Below are 17,500 nucleotides of genomic sequence, written 5' to 3' on the forward strand. Positions count from 1 at the left end.
TTATATATATATATATATATATATATATATTTATATATATATTTATATAATATATATATGTGTGTGTATGTGTTTATATATACATATATATATATTTATATATATATATATTTTTATATATATATATATATATATATATATATGTATATAAAATATATATATATATATAATATATATATCTAAATATAGATATATATATATATATATATATATATATGTATAATAAATATATATAATATATATAAAAAATATATATATATATGTATAATAAACACATACACATATGCACACACACACTGTAATCCGACATAAATGCAAAGTTTACATGCATATTTAAAAGCAGATGTGGTTCCATATGAATGCAGAGAGTGGAGGAAAGCGAGAGAAAGAGAGTGAGAGAGAGAATGGGAGAGTGAGAGAGAGGGGTAGGGAGGGAGGGAGAGAGTGCGAACGAGATGATTGTAAGGAAGAGGGTGGAAAGAGAAAGGCGTGCGCATTGTACAATCCGATGCGGGTTTTGCAATCAGCTGTTTCACTGATCTATTATTTAAACGTTTACCGCCACTGCCATAAAGCAATTAAGTTAGACGCTAGCTTGGGATGAGCAACGTCCTTATAGGTCGGATACGGCTCTACATCTATTGATGGAAGTGGCGAATGAGTAGTTAAGAAGATCGATTTGCATCCACATGATTACGGGTTCAATTTCAATACGTGAGAAATTAATTTTTCTGATACCTTCGGGTTGACTAATGTTCGCGATTTGTAAATGAAATTTCTCGACAGAAATTGGGTACTACTTAAGAAGAGTGGTCCCGGTGCGCGCACTCGCGTACTCGCGCATCCGCTCTAGCTAGTCGTGACTGGTCGATCCTTACTTTGTGTTTTTGTTTTATTTACTTTGTTTAAAAAAATTATTTACTTTGTGTTTTTGTGTTTTATTTACTTTATTTAAAAAGATTATTTACTTTGTGTAAAAAATTATGTATTGTAAGTTTTATTTACTTTGCTAGGTCGTCGTTGTACGATCGACTAGTCACGACTAGCTAGCGCGGATGCGCGAGTACGCGAATGCGCGCACCGGGGCCAATCTTCTTAAGTAGTACCCTGAAATTGTACGCAGACCCGACATGTGTACATGTGCATGTGTGTGAGAGTAAGAGTGTGTGTATGGTTTATATATATATATATATATATATATAGATATATATATATATATATATATATATAACAAAAGGGACATTAACCATTTGAATGTGGCTAATATTATATATATATATATAATATATAATATATATATATATATATATAGATATATATATATATATATAATATATACTGATGTGTATGTGTGTGTTCATTCCTGTTTGTGTATACTGGTGCAAATCAGTATAAATTACTTTGTGGGACTTCTAAGTACAGACTACTGTAAAAAAAAAAAGACAAAATCTATGAAGGGAGGTAACCCTTATAAATATAGGCATTCGGTGAACTGTCTGCTATTCATTTTATCAATCATTAAGGACGAGAATCAATATAATTGAATACTGTTGAAGGCCGTCTTCCCAAAGGAACGTTTCGCCTTCTGACTGCAAACCATTTTTCATGTAATGTATAGTCCGTTTTTCCCCAGCTTATACACCTAAAGACCATTCTCAACCAGTTTTGAAGTATCTTCATTAAGCTAAGAGCCCGTTTATATACCACTTTCATTCAGCCTATAGACTATTATCTATGGTAGGCTTCAGGATAGTTTCCATCTTTAAAATTTTACCCAGAGTGTATTCATCACTTTCTGAACTGACAACAGTTGAAAAACTCTTTCTCATTGTTCTACTCAGTAGACCCGAAGCCGGAACCACGTCTTTGCTAAGCGATCCTCTTAATGATATGATTGCATTTACTTGTAATCACCACCACCCCATCATCCCCCACTCCACTGCTTCTCTAGTAAAAAGGGATTTAGGAAATTTGTAGTTCTATTTACAGTAATTCTAGGTTCTGGAGAAATATTTGGGTTGTAATTCCATACCTTAAGATAATTTTTAGAAAAGATTTATGGTATTTGCTCACATCCTCTCTCTCTCTCTCTTTCTATCTCCCTCCCTCCCGCTCTCTAAACAATAGCTACCGGTGGTTGCTATAAATATTTAGATATATCACATCCCTTAATAATTTTGTTAACAAAGCGTTTATTAGTAGTGCCTGGCAAAAAAAAAATCGTGGCTGTGTGGTCAGTAGCTTGCTTACCAACTACATGGTTCCAGGTTCAGTCCTACCGCGTGGCATCTTGGGCAAGTGTCTTCTGCTATAGCGCTGGGCCGACCAATGCCTTGTAAATGGATTTGGTAGACGGAAACTGAAAGAAGCCCGTCGTATATATGTATATATATATATATTCGTGTGTGTGTGTTTGTCCCCCTATCATTGCTTGACAGCCGATGCTGGTGTGTTTATGTCCCTGTCACTTAGCGGTTCGGCCAATAGAATAAGTACTGAGCTTACAAAAAGAATAAGTCCTGGGGTCGATTTGCTCGACGAAAGGCGGTGCTCCAGCATGGCCACAGTCAAATGACTGAAACAAGTAAGTAAAGAGTGCTTGCACGACTATTTTGTAGAATATCAAGAGCTATGAAGAACTTGCAAAAAGGAAGTTTCTACTTTCAGAAGGAATTTTTGTCATTCTGTTGATGCGCAGCCGTCATGAATAAGTAGAGATTAGGAAGTTTATTACTTGTAAAGTTTCTGAGGGTGCGGTGTTTATGAGTATAAACATTGTTGTGTTGTGTGTTATTTTAACATATGTAAAGAATGCATTTTGGTTAGAAAAGAATTACATATCTGCTAAATGACATCTGTCTTTTATCTTTTACGAGTTTCACTCATCAGACTGCGGCCATGGTGGGGCACCGCTTTGAGGAATTTTATCCTGAGCCGCTCCAATGTCCAATATCCCTACCGTATTACACACAGAATCCCGCACTCAGTTCTTTGCTGGAATGATCTTCCTCTCAGCTTACATTTTGTCTATATATATCAACACTTAGAAGTCTATGTTAAACACCAATCCTATCTTACCTAAAACACTTTCTCTTGGACAATGTAATTATAAAAAAAACATCGAAGCATTGAATAGACTCCGTCATTCTATCACTCTACTACTACTACTACTACTACTACTACTACTACTACTACTACTACTACTATAATTTCTGTTCCTTTGAAGTGGTAAATTGTGTACCACCCTCACTAGGATCCACTCGATGAACTAGCCTCTTTTGTTGCTAAACTTACTCTCCGGACTATCCTGAGCACTTCTTTGGAGAATGCCATTCCTCTAAAGGTTTCCTGCCAGTTTACATTTCACAGACAGACCACTTCTTGAAGTAGTCCAATTCGAATATCAACCATTTCTGACTAACTACTGATAGCAATGAGAATTTAACTACAAATATAAAATGAAAATTAAGAACAACACTAGATGCTTTATAAGTAACGAGATAGGAGTGTGAGTGTGTGTGTGTGTATGTGTGTGTGTGTGTGTGTGTGTGTGTGTGTGTGTTGTGAAGGGGATTACATATATATATCGGAATAAAGGGGAAAAAGTAGTCAGAACGTGTATTGAAATTTGTTTAAACTGGTGTTGCTCCAATTTGCAACAACAAACATTAAGTAATTATAAACCTCCCATTTAGCTATAATACCCATCATTAGCGAAATTTTATATTTTCCTACTGATTATTCCTTGAGCGAAAATATCGTTTTCAAATAGACAAATTGCATCGTAATTGTGTTCTTTAATATTTCAGAGACAAAGGCATAGTAAATATTTTTGCTTCTTAACATCTACAATTCCAAGACGATCGGCAGCATAGAGAACTTTTAGTTTACATCATTTTTACCTCAAACCGGCAATAAAATCTCGAGTCACCACAGGGAAGCAACATCGATTGTTGTTATAATTTATATAACTTCTTATTTAATAAACTTTTTGACGTTTAGCTACAAATTAGATCTTTACATCAGGCGTTTACGATTGAATATGTTCTTGTTAGAAGTAATTACACTTGGTTGATAAACTCATTTACTCGTTAAACAATGATTACAACCTCTAGGTATCACACTAGTTAACTGTGTCTAATGGAGGCACAAAACCAGAAATTTGAAAGCGAGGGATGTAGTCAATTATATCGCCTCCAGTTCTTATCTGATATTTTTTGGTATTTAACCAATTTTAGCTGTATTTGAATTTAGAATGTAAAGATCCGAAAGAAATACTGCTAGGCATTTTGTCCGACACTCTAACGATTCAACCTATGTACCAACCTCATTATATAAGTTAATACAGAGTGGTATGGTGCTTTATCTTTCATTGATTTTTTTTTTGCCAAAAATCTAGCAAGTTAGCTGATTTTATATTATATAGTGAATTAATATTTTGAGTTCAAATTCTGACAGCAGAGTCAATTATCCACCTTGTTGAAAGATGAACTGGAAAGACTGATAAAGCATAAATGTTCGTCTCTTTAAGTTCCGAGTTCCAGTTCCATGCTAGTTGATTTCACTTTTCTTTCATCAGTGAGTAAGGTGAGAAAATAAATATCAGTCGTTCGTTTTTTAAATTATTGTCTTGCACTAGGTCAGCTCTGATTGCGCAGACTTAAATCAAAAGCCTTTCGGCTGTCATCTTCTCGTCTTTATGAAAATATTTGGAGCTTCATAATTTCAATGTCTTTCCCATTTTTCTTTCCTCTCTAGTTTCAGCTCAGAGCTGCGGCCATGCTGATGCACCGCCGTTTTGCTACACTGTTATTACTAAGAGCCTCCTCTAATATGTGACACTTAGTGAAGCATGGAGTTTGATATAGCTACCATCATTTGCACCTCTTGCCGTAAGGTTGGTTTATCTGGGACTCTCGACAGGAAGAGGTCCAGTTTTGATTTAAAAACCCCTACATCTACTTTGTGCAAGTTCCTCCGACTCTTTGGGAGAATATTAAAAAGCTGTGGGCCCTTGAAACCCAGGCTGTTGCAGAAGCTGGTCCTGAAGCGTGATGGCATTGCTGGGATCTTTGGCACTATGCAGCGTTGTCCCGTTCTGGCATTGGTGTAGATTTCAATCCCAAATTTGGCACATTTCCTTCCATATTTAAAAACAGTGAGATTTAGCACCTGTTTCTTGCAGGTCAAGTGACCACTACATCTCGTTGGTTCGAGAAAATACGATTAAAGTAGTAAGGTCGATCCAATAAACTGTCTCCTTCTGCAAATTTCTATTCTTGTTTCTATGTTGCAAAATTATTCCTCTCATCATAAGAGATAGAATAAATTCATTGAAGCAAAGTCTTAGATTCAAACAACTGGAATTCCTTCTCAATATAACAAGTATTAGTCCTAGCCAAAAATAAAGTTATTTCTTGAGAATTTTATTAATTTTCCCCATTCCAAAAAGTTTTTAGCATCAGAGCAAAATAAGTTTAAGCTGTCAACCACATATATTCCGCCTTCTCATGCTATTTTCACTGTCATTTATTCGCCTTTATAAATAAATATTACTGACCTGGTAGAGTTGTTAGAATATGGAATTATTGCACAAATGGTTCCAAAGTTTCGTATTCGTTTATAGTGCTATAAATGGAAACAAGTATAGTGAGTTGTAAAACTCAATACAGTAAGAACAGAAAGTATGCGTATTACACAGACTTCAACATATATTTACATACAAGTTCACTACTTCCTATCACAGGAACACAGTTTTGAAATCGTGTTCATGTAATGCAATAACCCTACCTTATTCATAGATAATATATCAAATTTTTCTTCAACAGCATTGGGAAATCAGATTATTTATGCAATTTTTCGACATAATGATTAAAGATTTACCCATTTCTACGAATTGCGACTTGACACTCCGATAAATTATCCTTATCAGAATGTTCTTTACTTACACACACACACACACACACACACACACACACACACACACACACACACACACACACACACACACACACACACACGCATACACACGCATGTATGTATATATATATATATATATATATACAACTATTTAAGTGTATATATATTATATGAGTGTATATGTGTATATGTGTGTGTGTGTATTATATATTATTATATACGTATACATGTATATATATATATATATATATATATATATAATATATATATATAATATATATATATATATATGAATATGAATATGTATATTTATAAAACCATATATTAAATATAAATCATTTAAGAGTCGGTTGTGCGACATTTCATTTATTCGACTCCAAATTACAAGACCCTCTCACCCCAAATAGTACATTCTACTTGCTAGCGGTGATCATTCAATGTTGCCTTGTGGCTAACCAGTTCACTTCGCAACCGCATCGTTCCATGTTCAAGAGTAAGAAAAGACTGATTTCTAAATTAGCTTCATGTCTGACAAACATCTGTGTAAAATTTGGTGGATGGAAACTATGCCGAAGCCCGTCACGCGCGTATATGTATGTACGTAGATACATACAAATATATATATATATATATATATATATAATATATATATATATATATATGCGAATATACATACACTCACATATATTTGCGTGTGTATATCGGCATGGAGCAAACAAATCGGTGCGGCGAACAAAAATACTTTGCAGTATCTAGTTACAACCTCGTTATCCGTCTTTGTATCATGGATTGCATTTCACATCTTCAGTAAAACAGTATTAGACAAATTACTAGAATTGATATAATCAACTAAAACTCTTCCAAGCATTGCTCCAGTATGACCACACTGAAATGACTGAAACCCTTAAAAGAATAACAGAACAGACTATATATATATATATCTTAATAGTAATAGTATGACAACAGAATAACTAAAGAGATGCCGGAGCAGATTTCTGCCCCGACATCCGAAACTCGGAGTTTTATTATGGCAACCGAATAATTGTCACATATCATTTTACATGCATATATATATATATATATATATATATATATATATATATATAAGTTAGTTATGGCCGGTCTATAGATCTACCCTGGGTTTCACGTCCATAAAGGACTCAGCTTCACGAGGTTTATTCAGACCCTAATGGCCGGCGGTCCATAACCGCTCTTCAAAGTGGATGGAGGTTATTGGTCATCGGCGATTAGGGTCCGTAGAAACGCCGTAAAGCTAAGTGCTTTATGGATGCGAAGTCCAGAGTTACCACATAGGCCGGCCATAATTATCTTTACCTATTTACTCTACTGCGCTATAACTTAGGGAATGTGCTTTTCTTTCGGATTTATGATTTACTGACGATGTGTGTGTGTGTGTGTGTGTGTGTGTGTGTGTGTGTGTGTGTGTGTGTGTGTGTGTGTGTGTAAAGTAGATCTTCCGGACATTATTGTTTCGATCCTAGGATTCGTAGGACTGGTTATTTGATTTCTATGGCGAATAAGTCACCGGGATCACAATAAGCCCTGAACGGAATGCAAGCTCGATCCAGGGTTACTATTTTTTAGCAGAGTGGTTTGGAGCAACGTGAAATGATTTTTTACTCAAGGACACCATACGCCATTGGAAATGCCACGATTGCAATCTCCTGATTGTAACACCTCTAACCACTGGGCCACACACCTTTGCATCAGAAGTATGTAGGTAAATTATCATTCGGCTTTTATTGATCATCGCAAACGGTTATTGTAGCGTGATGTAGGAAAATTAGCATTTCGTATGAGACTTCTCATGTATCACCAAATATAATTATTCTAGCAAACACAGTTTAACGAAGAATTCCTTTCTCTCCATTCTCATAGATTGCTTCTCTGCAGAACTACTATTATAAAATGTTTACGTTGAAAATATTTACAAAGTTTTGTGTTTAACAACACACAGCCGCTTTAACCACACCCGCCAAATTACTATCTATTCAATGCTTTCACTTCATGATGAGTAAATTCAATTACAAGTCTTTTGGATGACCTTCAATTACACACCAGTAATTATTCTCATTTTCCTCATAATTTGATTGATTGCGATGCCGAACTACCTTAAATAATAATCCATTCAGGTTAAATCATGGAAAAATATCAGTATCTTCTTAACTAATAGGAAGACTGGGGCAATACAACTAAATACTTTCCGCATATTTCGTATGATGAAAAAAACAGCAGAAGTTAACAATACTCTTCTTTACATATTACCACACTCCCACATAACAAAGTGCTACAGCTCACATGAAATGCCCTACTATGAATGACTTTCCCTCTCAGTTTATTTTCTACTTCTTTCACTTCAAGTATCTAAGCTTGAAAACGGATAAAAACTTCCGAACTGCATTCGCTAGAAGCATCAACTAATCTTTTGTGCTTTATGTCACATTCTATCTATTCACCACCTGTTGCCAAGAAGAAAATTCTTGTTTCAAGCGAACTTTATATATATTTTTTTCACCAGTATTGTAATTATTATTATGCATGACAAAAAGTAGTTATTGATATATTGAGGAAAACAACTTGAGATACGTCTAGCTCGTATATTTTCTTTCGCTGTTAAAATATTTCTGTTGTTTTAAGTGAATGCAGCTGATGTTTCTATGTACTTGAACTGAATGAAGCCAGTTAGAATTCCATCGTATTTAAATTTGTTTTATTTTATTCAACGTTGCTTCTCTTGTTGGGAACACTCCTCATTAAAAACTAATTGTTATGCTCATGATGCCCTCACACAAGCACACACACACAAACACATACTCACACACACACACACACACACACATACACTTACACACACGCGCGCATACACACATGCAAACACATACACACATGCAAACACATACACTCGCACACACACTCAAACACACACACACAACATACGCATGCATCCATGCTAACACATATATTTGAAATTTGTAAAAGCGTTGATTATAAACTACAATTTCTGCATACATAACACTTTACATGAGAGACAAATTACGCATAAACAAGAAACAAATCGATAATTTTTTACTTTCCTGGGGAGTTTTAAAAGTCTTTTTAACATAATCTAAACATATAAATGCGAAGACACAATTCGCTGCTAAACCTAAGACAGAGTTTATAAATATAAACAAGCTGTGTTTATTACGCAACTTTTAATGCTGTTGTGAGATATTTTGATGGTTTTCTCAGAAGGAAAAATGCACTGGCCCTTGGTCTTCACAGCCTCTCTGAAGCTTGTGAGATCGATGCAGTTCATATTCATCAAGACCAGTGGTTCTCATTGAGGGTTCATATGATCCCCTGAGATCTAAATTGGGGATCCACAGTAGTATTTAAAGGGTGCATGAAAAAGTCTTGCATAAGATATATTCATTGTAAGAAACGGTTTGGCTTCTTTTTCTAATGTTTTACATAGTTTAACATGTTTCTGGCCACTGAACCACGTTCTGTTAGAGAGTGCTTTTGCAAACCTACACAAGTGAATAAATGAAAAACAAAATAAGAATTTTGAAAGTACCTATAAAACTAATTTTTAAACGTCACCCTTTTCAAGCCTAGCCAGGGTCATGGGTCCGATTTCCCGGTTTCTGTGGCGTATGTGTTCCCCAGCTGGACGGGACTCCAGTCCATCACAGCATTACTCCTTTTTGCCAGCTGAGTGGACTGGAGCAACGTGAAAGGAAGTGTTTTGCTCAAGAACATAATCTTACGATCATGATGCTGACACCCTAACCACTAAGCCGCGCGCCTCTACAGTTTTTAAACACTGAATGGCTATGGCTAGATTTTATGGCTGAATGGCTAAATTTTAAATAGTAATCAAAGGGGTTCATATATGAAAAGAGAATGAGAACCACTGATCTAGACCAGCTGCAGGCTGCCGACTGCGGGTAAAATGTTGACAGAGAATTCCAGATGGCTGACGCTATGAGGAGGAAGAATAAGGCAAGATAATTTGAACAAGGGTTGGGGAGCAAGAATATAGTGACGATGATGAATAGAAGCAAATGTGTGGAATGAGCTTGACTGCAGGTTGTAAGCGACCACCAAGTTTGAAGCTTATGTCTGAGGCTTATGGATTGAAGTGTAACGGTTAGCTACTCCATACCAACCAGCCGGGTTGCCTTTTTTTTAATGCGATATTGTATGTCCGTGTGTGTGGAAGCAAGTGTACTAGATGCACGAGTAGTATTCTTTTGTGGGTCTGGTCTCACTTCAGTTTTGTAATAGTCAAGAAATGTTGGGATCTAAAATATTTTCTGGCTCTGAAAATGAAGGCTAATTTATCGGATGTAACTTTAGTTATTTTATGAATGTGATATCGCCAAGAGAGATTATCGAAGATTTCATATGACCTAGAAACTGTAGTAATTAGAAGATGATTTTAATGACATGTTGTCTACGGCTGGTGACGGTGAGGTACAGTATTATGTCTTTGATTTGTCTACTGATTGTACATTGTTAAAGAAGACAAGATTGACGTTTTTATTGACGAAATATTGATTGGAAGTTTAGGGAGGAATGAAAGTTGTTATGGTCCACATAAGATTAGCTTTGTTAAAGTAACAGTAAATAGGTTGACCTTAGTGGGAATTGGTCCAACTGTACTACGTGTTCAAAGATCTGGATAAATCTTGATTCTTTAATTAGAATCCCCAGGCATTCTTTATCGAAGGTTTTGTGGCATTCTTTATCGAAGGTTTTGGTAAAGCAATCTGTTTTATTTGATTTGGAATCTCTCTGAAAGGCCAGAGTGTATTCCAAACATTTGTTTTAATTAACCGTAGAATGTAAAAGGCAAAGTTGACACCTATTCAATTTGAATCCAGTGTCATGAGATAGACAAGTGGTGATGTCTTACTCCTAGGTCAGTGGCTTTGTTCGTTTGAAGTTATTGGAGGTACTTTCGCACACGGCGTTTATTTTTACGTATTGGTGGTGAACGTAACGGAGTGGAGAGTGGAAGATTTTGTCTTGTGTGCGTGGTGTGTGAAATTCAGTTACTACTGGGCGGGGGAGGTTCAGCAGAAGTACTACATACGGAGTCACGGTGTTTGAGAAATAGAAAGACAGGTGATTGTGTCAAGTTGGCTAAGATCGGCTATTTTGTGAAGCTAGTGGGCCAGTTGGCTGTAGATTGTATGTGTATAAAGTTAGTGTTTCAAGTGATAATTTTAAAGTTTCTGCAGTAGTGTGTAAAAGCTGTTCAACATTTTACAGGTGATGCTTTTAGGCTTGTCTTTCGCTCGTACATCTGCAACACAGATATGGTTGAAAACGATTTGAGAGTTTGGAGTTAGAGTTTTCGTTGTGGAAGAGATGAGCGGGAACATACCTTAGAAGTGGTTTTCACTAATCTATGTACCAGTTTCTGATGGGTTAGGAGTAAAGAACTATTGCTGGCAGATATCGGCTAAGAATAGGTAGTAGGAAGTGTTACTTGATAATGGCCAAAATATTCCGTTTCTACACCACACCGTTGGTTCTGGGAGGAGTATGGGAGCCCAAAAATAGTTGTGGATAATAACTGGATATTGAGATTGAGTTCAGCGTAGTCACATAGATATCCTGAAAGCGCTCCCCCCTCCCCTCCCCTCCACACACACACACACATGCGCACACAAACATGTATATAAATATGCATAGTCTTTCGGTCTTTCACGATGGCGAACAATTAACACCTATTCATATGATAGATAACGTTATCTCAACGTTTGTGTTGTTTATTTTAAAGAACTTTTTATTATTTGAAAAGAGAGAGAAAAAGAACACGAATGAGTTGTTGGTTATCAAGTAAATATTTCTTGTGTTGTCACAATGTCAGAGATTTATAGAACAGAGAAAAGATCGTGACTTTAATGCCTTTCTCATATGTTGGGGCTACACAAGTGAATTCCATCATAAATCGAAACTGTTTCTTTAATTAGAATCCCCAGGCGCTCATCTCAACTATTCTGTGGCATTCTTTATCGAAGGTTTTGGTAAAGCAATCTGTTTTATTTGATTTGGAATCTCTCTGAAAGGCCAGAGTGTATTCCAATCATCATCATCATTGTTCGACCGTGGTCGAGACTTTCATAGTCTTTTCAAATGGCTAATAATGTGTGCGCGCGCCACTACTACACACATTGGAAAGCATTGTACAACCAAGTACTAAAGAAGATCTTTCCTCCTCCATGAAACAAAGCTGTTCCCGCTGGACGTCAACCCAGTATTTCTAAGCTACGGACCCAGTGATTTATTGTAAGGTTATCTCCTAAGATAGATTGCCTTCACTACGGCTAAGGAGCCCTTGTATTATACACCGTAGAATGTAAAAGGCAAAGTCGACACCTATCCAATTTGAATCTAGTGTCATGAGATAGACAAGTGGTGATGTCTTACCCCTAGGTCAACTCGTTCAACACATGGCCAAGCAATGGCTATTCTTATAATGTAGGTTTTACAGCTTTAAGTATCTTGCTGTCCTAAAAGTAGTTTACGTTTGCTTTCCCTTTCATCTTAGCGAATATTTTACAGGAAATGGTCAATACTGGTTTTCGGTTTGTTTATCGCAGCGCAAAGAAGTCTCATAATTATATTCTAGAATGAATTATTTCGAAGTAATTGGCAAAATGAAGAAAGTATCAGCTTACCAGAGATGGAAAAGTTGTTTTGTGGTTGCACTGTGCCCGTGATCAAGGTACTTAACTCATGCTTGTTCAATCCAACTAACATTAAAGCGGAGGCTCTTACTGCATTAATCAGCCGTGGAGCTGTATAATTAAGAAGTATTTCATTGACATGCAGTGTTGAATTCTAATCCTATGGCGAGTAGGCTTGGAGATGTATTTTTTAAAAAAATGATCAGGATTTCGTACGCATTAAAGTGAGCATTTAAGAAGATAATTACGTCTCCATTCGTGACACTTTAGCTTAGTAAATATTCATTGATAGATCGAATAATAAATTGTTATAGATAAAAGCAAGTTCAAATCTAAGTGAAGTAAATGAGAAATATTGGGCTGTCTGATAGATTTGTTCAATTTTTTTCTACTTGTCACTCCATCGTCATATTTCTGAAACGATAAACAAAAGTTGTAAATAAAATAGTGTGGAGGAAATACCCCAAAGAACAAAGGAATTTATTGCATAACCCAATACCAACCACCACATTTTAGCAAATAAAATAATCGTTACAAATTTTACGCTAATTTTCATGCAAGTGAATAACAATAATGATATTCTTGCAAGAGTTAAGGTGGCTATAAGGTAGTTGCTCTAATAGTACTGTGAATTGATTTTTATGTTAGCTTTAAGCTTACGAAGTGAGTAAATGAGATGGTGTGACATTCGTGCTTTAACTAAAGGGCATTATCTGTGTAAATGAAGAGAAATCGAAACCGAGAGAAGACATCGATTACATTATGAATTGTTCTCATTTTTCAGCAGCAGACTTCTTCGTATAATAGAGACAGGGTAGGTACGGAAATCTCAAAACCACCACAATCACCACTACTGCTACTACTGTTGCTGATTTACGTGGAATTCGTTGACGTAGATAGATGCACAGATGCAGTAATCCAGATACATCATGTTCCCACTTAGTCCAGTCTCGTATTTTGCCATGAAGTGAAATATCGCATGCGGTAACTGTTCTTTTCTTAACTGTTCCCTACATCCCAGTATTACTGTATATTTATTTGGTGGTTGCCACAGTAAAGGGAACAAGGTGGACGGGGTCTGAGAATGACAAGCTGCTGTTCTGTCATTGGTTTTGAGCATAAACAAAACTGGATCTCCTCCTGTCAAAAGTTCCGGATGAGCCTACCTAACGGTAGGAAACGCAGTTGAGGGTAGCAGCGTCACACTCCCTCATTCATCATGTTACATATCAGCGGAGGTTTCAAGTAGTGAAGACGTAGTAAAGCCAACGGCGGTGCTCCAGCATAGCCGCTGCTCTCGAGCTGAGACTAGTTATAGAGTTTTAAGGAGTGATATGTTTTTGAGTTTCTATAGATTACGTTGTAATGATAGTATAAGTATAGTGTTGTAGCATATGGGAAGGTGTGGCTCTTTATATCTGGGTGTCTGGGGATGGGAAATTCTACAGAGGTAGCCACTATATCGTTTGAAATTTGTTGCAGGAACAAACTGTACCCCTCATATAGTAAAATCAGGAATTTTTATTATATGCTTTATTGTTTATAGTATGCCTTTACTAGTCGCATGAGTATATATAAATATATATGGCGGCGAGCTGGCAGAAACGTTAGCGCGCCGAGCGAAATGCTTAGCGGTATTTCGCCTGTCGTTACGTTGTGAGTTCAAATTCCGCCGAGGTCGACTTTGCCTTTCATCCTCTCGGGGTCGATAAATAAAGTACCAGTTTCGCACTGGGTCGATGTAATCGACTTAATCCGTTTGTCTGTCCTTGTTTGTCCCCTCTGTGTTTAGCCCCTTCTGGGTAGTAAAGGAATATATATATAAATATATATATATTGTGGTATCGACTGTGAATTGACGTGTCCTAGTGGTTTGGGTATTCGGTTCATGATCGTAAGGCCGTGAGTTCGATTCCTGGCGGAGCACTGAGTAAGACGCTTTATTTCACGTTGCTCCAGTTCCCTTATCTGGAAAAAATGAGTAGTACCTGTATTTCAAAGGGTCAGTTTTGTCACATTCTGTATCACGCTGGATCCCCCTGAGAACTACATTAAGGGCACGTGTGTTTGTGGAGTGCTCAGCCACCTGCACGTTAATTTCACGAGAAGACTGTTCCGTTGATCGGATCAACTGGAACACTCATCGTTGTAACCAACGGATTACCAGTGCCAATATAGTACTTAAAGTGTTTTATGCTGGTATTGTACGGATATACAGCAAAATGGTTACTCTAAGCTACTGCTGTTGTTAACAGCTAGACATTTTCAAATATAGCAATTCGTTTTATTGTCCTTATCTCGTTGAAATGACAGAATGAATAATTTTGTTTAACTTCAGTCTCCAAAGTGTTTTACAGTAAAGTATGGATGTTAAAACAAATCATTACCCCAATAAGTCAACATCTGTATACAGTGAATTGATAAGACTTTAGTCTCTTGTCTTACAAACCATTACTTGATATTCAGTTACACTATTAGAATATTTTGGCACGATATCATCTTCTTACCCAAAACGCTAAATTCAACTTGTCATAACTTTGCTTAATTAGAATATTAAAAAAAAACCTTAAGTTATGGCATCTGTTTAATACACGCTTCAACTATTAGAAAATGATGAATATTTATGTACGAAGACATTCTCTCAAGACTATCTCTGACCAACCATTCTGGGTGTGTATTTTTTTAACATTAGTAAAATGTTGCGGATAAACAGAGGAGTAAAATATAAGATTATATTATATTTATGCCTTTCTGAAGGCATATGTCCTGCTATAAAGCAGCACTCAATCAACCAATCTGCATAAGTATTAAAAAAGCTTCAAGACACATCTCACTAACTGTGAGAATAAATAGCTTGCATTAGCAGTTATTTACCAATATGGCTTGTAGGAAACTAAAAAGTGGCAAAAGCAAACGGCTAACCATAGCTTCGGTAATTCTTTTATAATTCTGTCGTAACCAGCACCAGTTGCATTCTTCCTGAGCAACTACTAGCTCATTCTATTTCTGGAAAAAAATATTACATATTTCTTCGTTGCATTTGAACTAAAATGTCAATGGGAAAATATTTAATTCAGTTCGAGAATAAGAATTACTCATGTCTTTAACCATTTGAGAATACAACCAATTAAAATGTAGAATCTTTTTTCAGAAAGGTTGTACAGTAAAAGTAACAAATTCCTTTGCGCTTTCGAATCTAACTAAGTTAGTCTGGTAGCTTATAATTAATCAGTGCCATTGTACACTGAACTTCTTGTAAAAGAACCCACATCCCGCCACAAAAAAAAAAGAAAAAAGAAAATACCACTGAAGTAGGTCGAGTAAGTTGGTTATTAGATATTACTTTTATTTGAGTTTGTACTTCATCTAAGAACTACTTTGAAGATTCTGCTTTCTTTTTAATTTTTTTTTTCATTTACCTAACATCAACAAGTAGCTTCCTTCTGTAAGAGACTCTTGATTTTACTGTATTGTTATCCTGTATTACTAAAGGGTGACTCAAATGACGTCTGAGGAAATAGTATTCGCAAGTAATCATGTCTTATTCATGAAAATTTAACTTATTATCGTTGATTAATTTCATTACTATCTGTTGGCAACATTTTCAGATAATTATTAGTCTAGAGATTAATACTGGTTATATGTTGAAAAGAAAAATATATATATATATATATGATTACAACATTAAAATGAATTACAGAATAAAGTATGAAGGAACCAGACGAGAATACACAGACACATACTATCGTGAAATAAATTAGGGTTAAAAAGTAACATACTGACACGAGACAGGGAGAGAGAGAGAGAGAGAGAGAGAGAGAGAGAGAGAGAGAGAGAGAGAGAGAGAGAGAGGGAAGGAGAGAGATAGAGCGACACACAGAGACGCATGCGAGATCAGCCCCAACTTTTCAGCTGATCAGGGAGAGAAGAAACCATCTTCTTCCCTCCAGATTTAGAAGAGCTTCTTCATGCGAGACAAGGACGGGGCTACAAAGGAAACTTCACTTTCCCGAGGTTGTCCTAACATCTTTGGTACCTAATGGACTCATATGGCGAGAGGAGGCAAAGAAGATAACTGACTGAACTGACAGTCTCGCGTGAAAATGGATGTGTGGAGGCTTTGGAGAAGAAAACCACCTAGTAACAGGATTTGATCCACCAATATAGGATAACAGGTTGATAGTTCTAGCGAGTACCATTCGAGGACGGTGCTGAGGTTTACATATCAGACTGTGTGGAAAATGCTGACTGTTCTTTGAGTGGCAGAAGACAAAAAAGAAAGACAGCTGCTAGCAAGATGGAGGTCAGAGGAAGAACATTTTGCTGGCTCGGAAACAAATGAAGGGAGATGAGCTGGAGGTCAAAAGAGGACGGGTATTGATTGGCCATTAATGTTGACGCGTCGATTGGACTACGTTTCGGTTGAGAGTTGAAACACACAATGAAAGTTGGACAATTATTTAATGATGTTGATGCGGTGAAAATGGCTGTAAAGAAGTGGGTACAATAATGCACGACTGAATTTTTTTAAAGAGGGTTTACTAGTTAGGTTCAAGGACAGGGCAAACTCATCGCTTGTGTTGAAAACCATGTTCATTAGTATCCTTGTATTGAGAAAAGATTACTTTACTAACGCGTGCAATTTCAGCGGCCTCTGTCAGTTAATATAAAAGATATGCCCACTTTTGCATTGCTTTCGAGACAACCCTCGTATATATCATTTTTTCTCTGCCCAAGCTGCAATACGGTTAAAGTAAAAAGTATCAGTTCATTAGATATGGATTTATTTATCTATTTATTTATCTATTCAATCACATCTAACAATAATTATTACAAGTGAGTTCACATCCTCAGAAATTTTAAGTCGCGGGATC

The 17,500-nt window shown here is 36.3% G+C and overlaps 1 protein-coding gene across 1 annotated transcript in view; it reads left to right on the forward strand.

Annotated features, from left to right (window-relative positions):
* The window catches only part of LOC115212385 (protein-glutamine gamma-glutamyltransferase K), a 427,663-nt gene that overhangs the window by 1,165 nt on the left and 408,998 nt on the right, over nt 1-17,500 (forward strand). The window lies entirely within an intron of this gene.

Source organism: Octopus sinensis, linkage group LG1 (assembly GCF_006345805.1).
Source record: "Octopus sinensis linkage group LG1, ASM634580v1, whole genome shotgun sequence".
NCBI classification, from domain to species: Eukaryota; Metazoa; Mollusca; class Cephalopoda; order Octopoda; family Octopodidae; genus Octopus; species Octopus sinensis.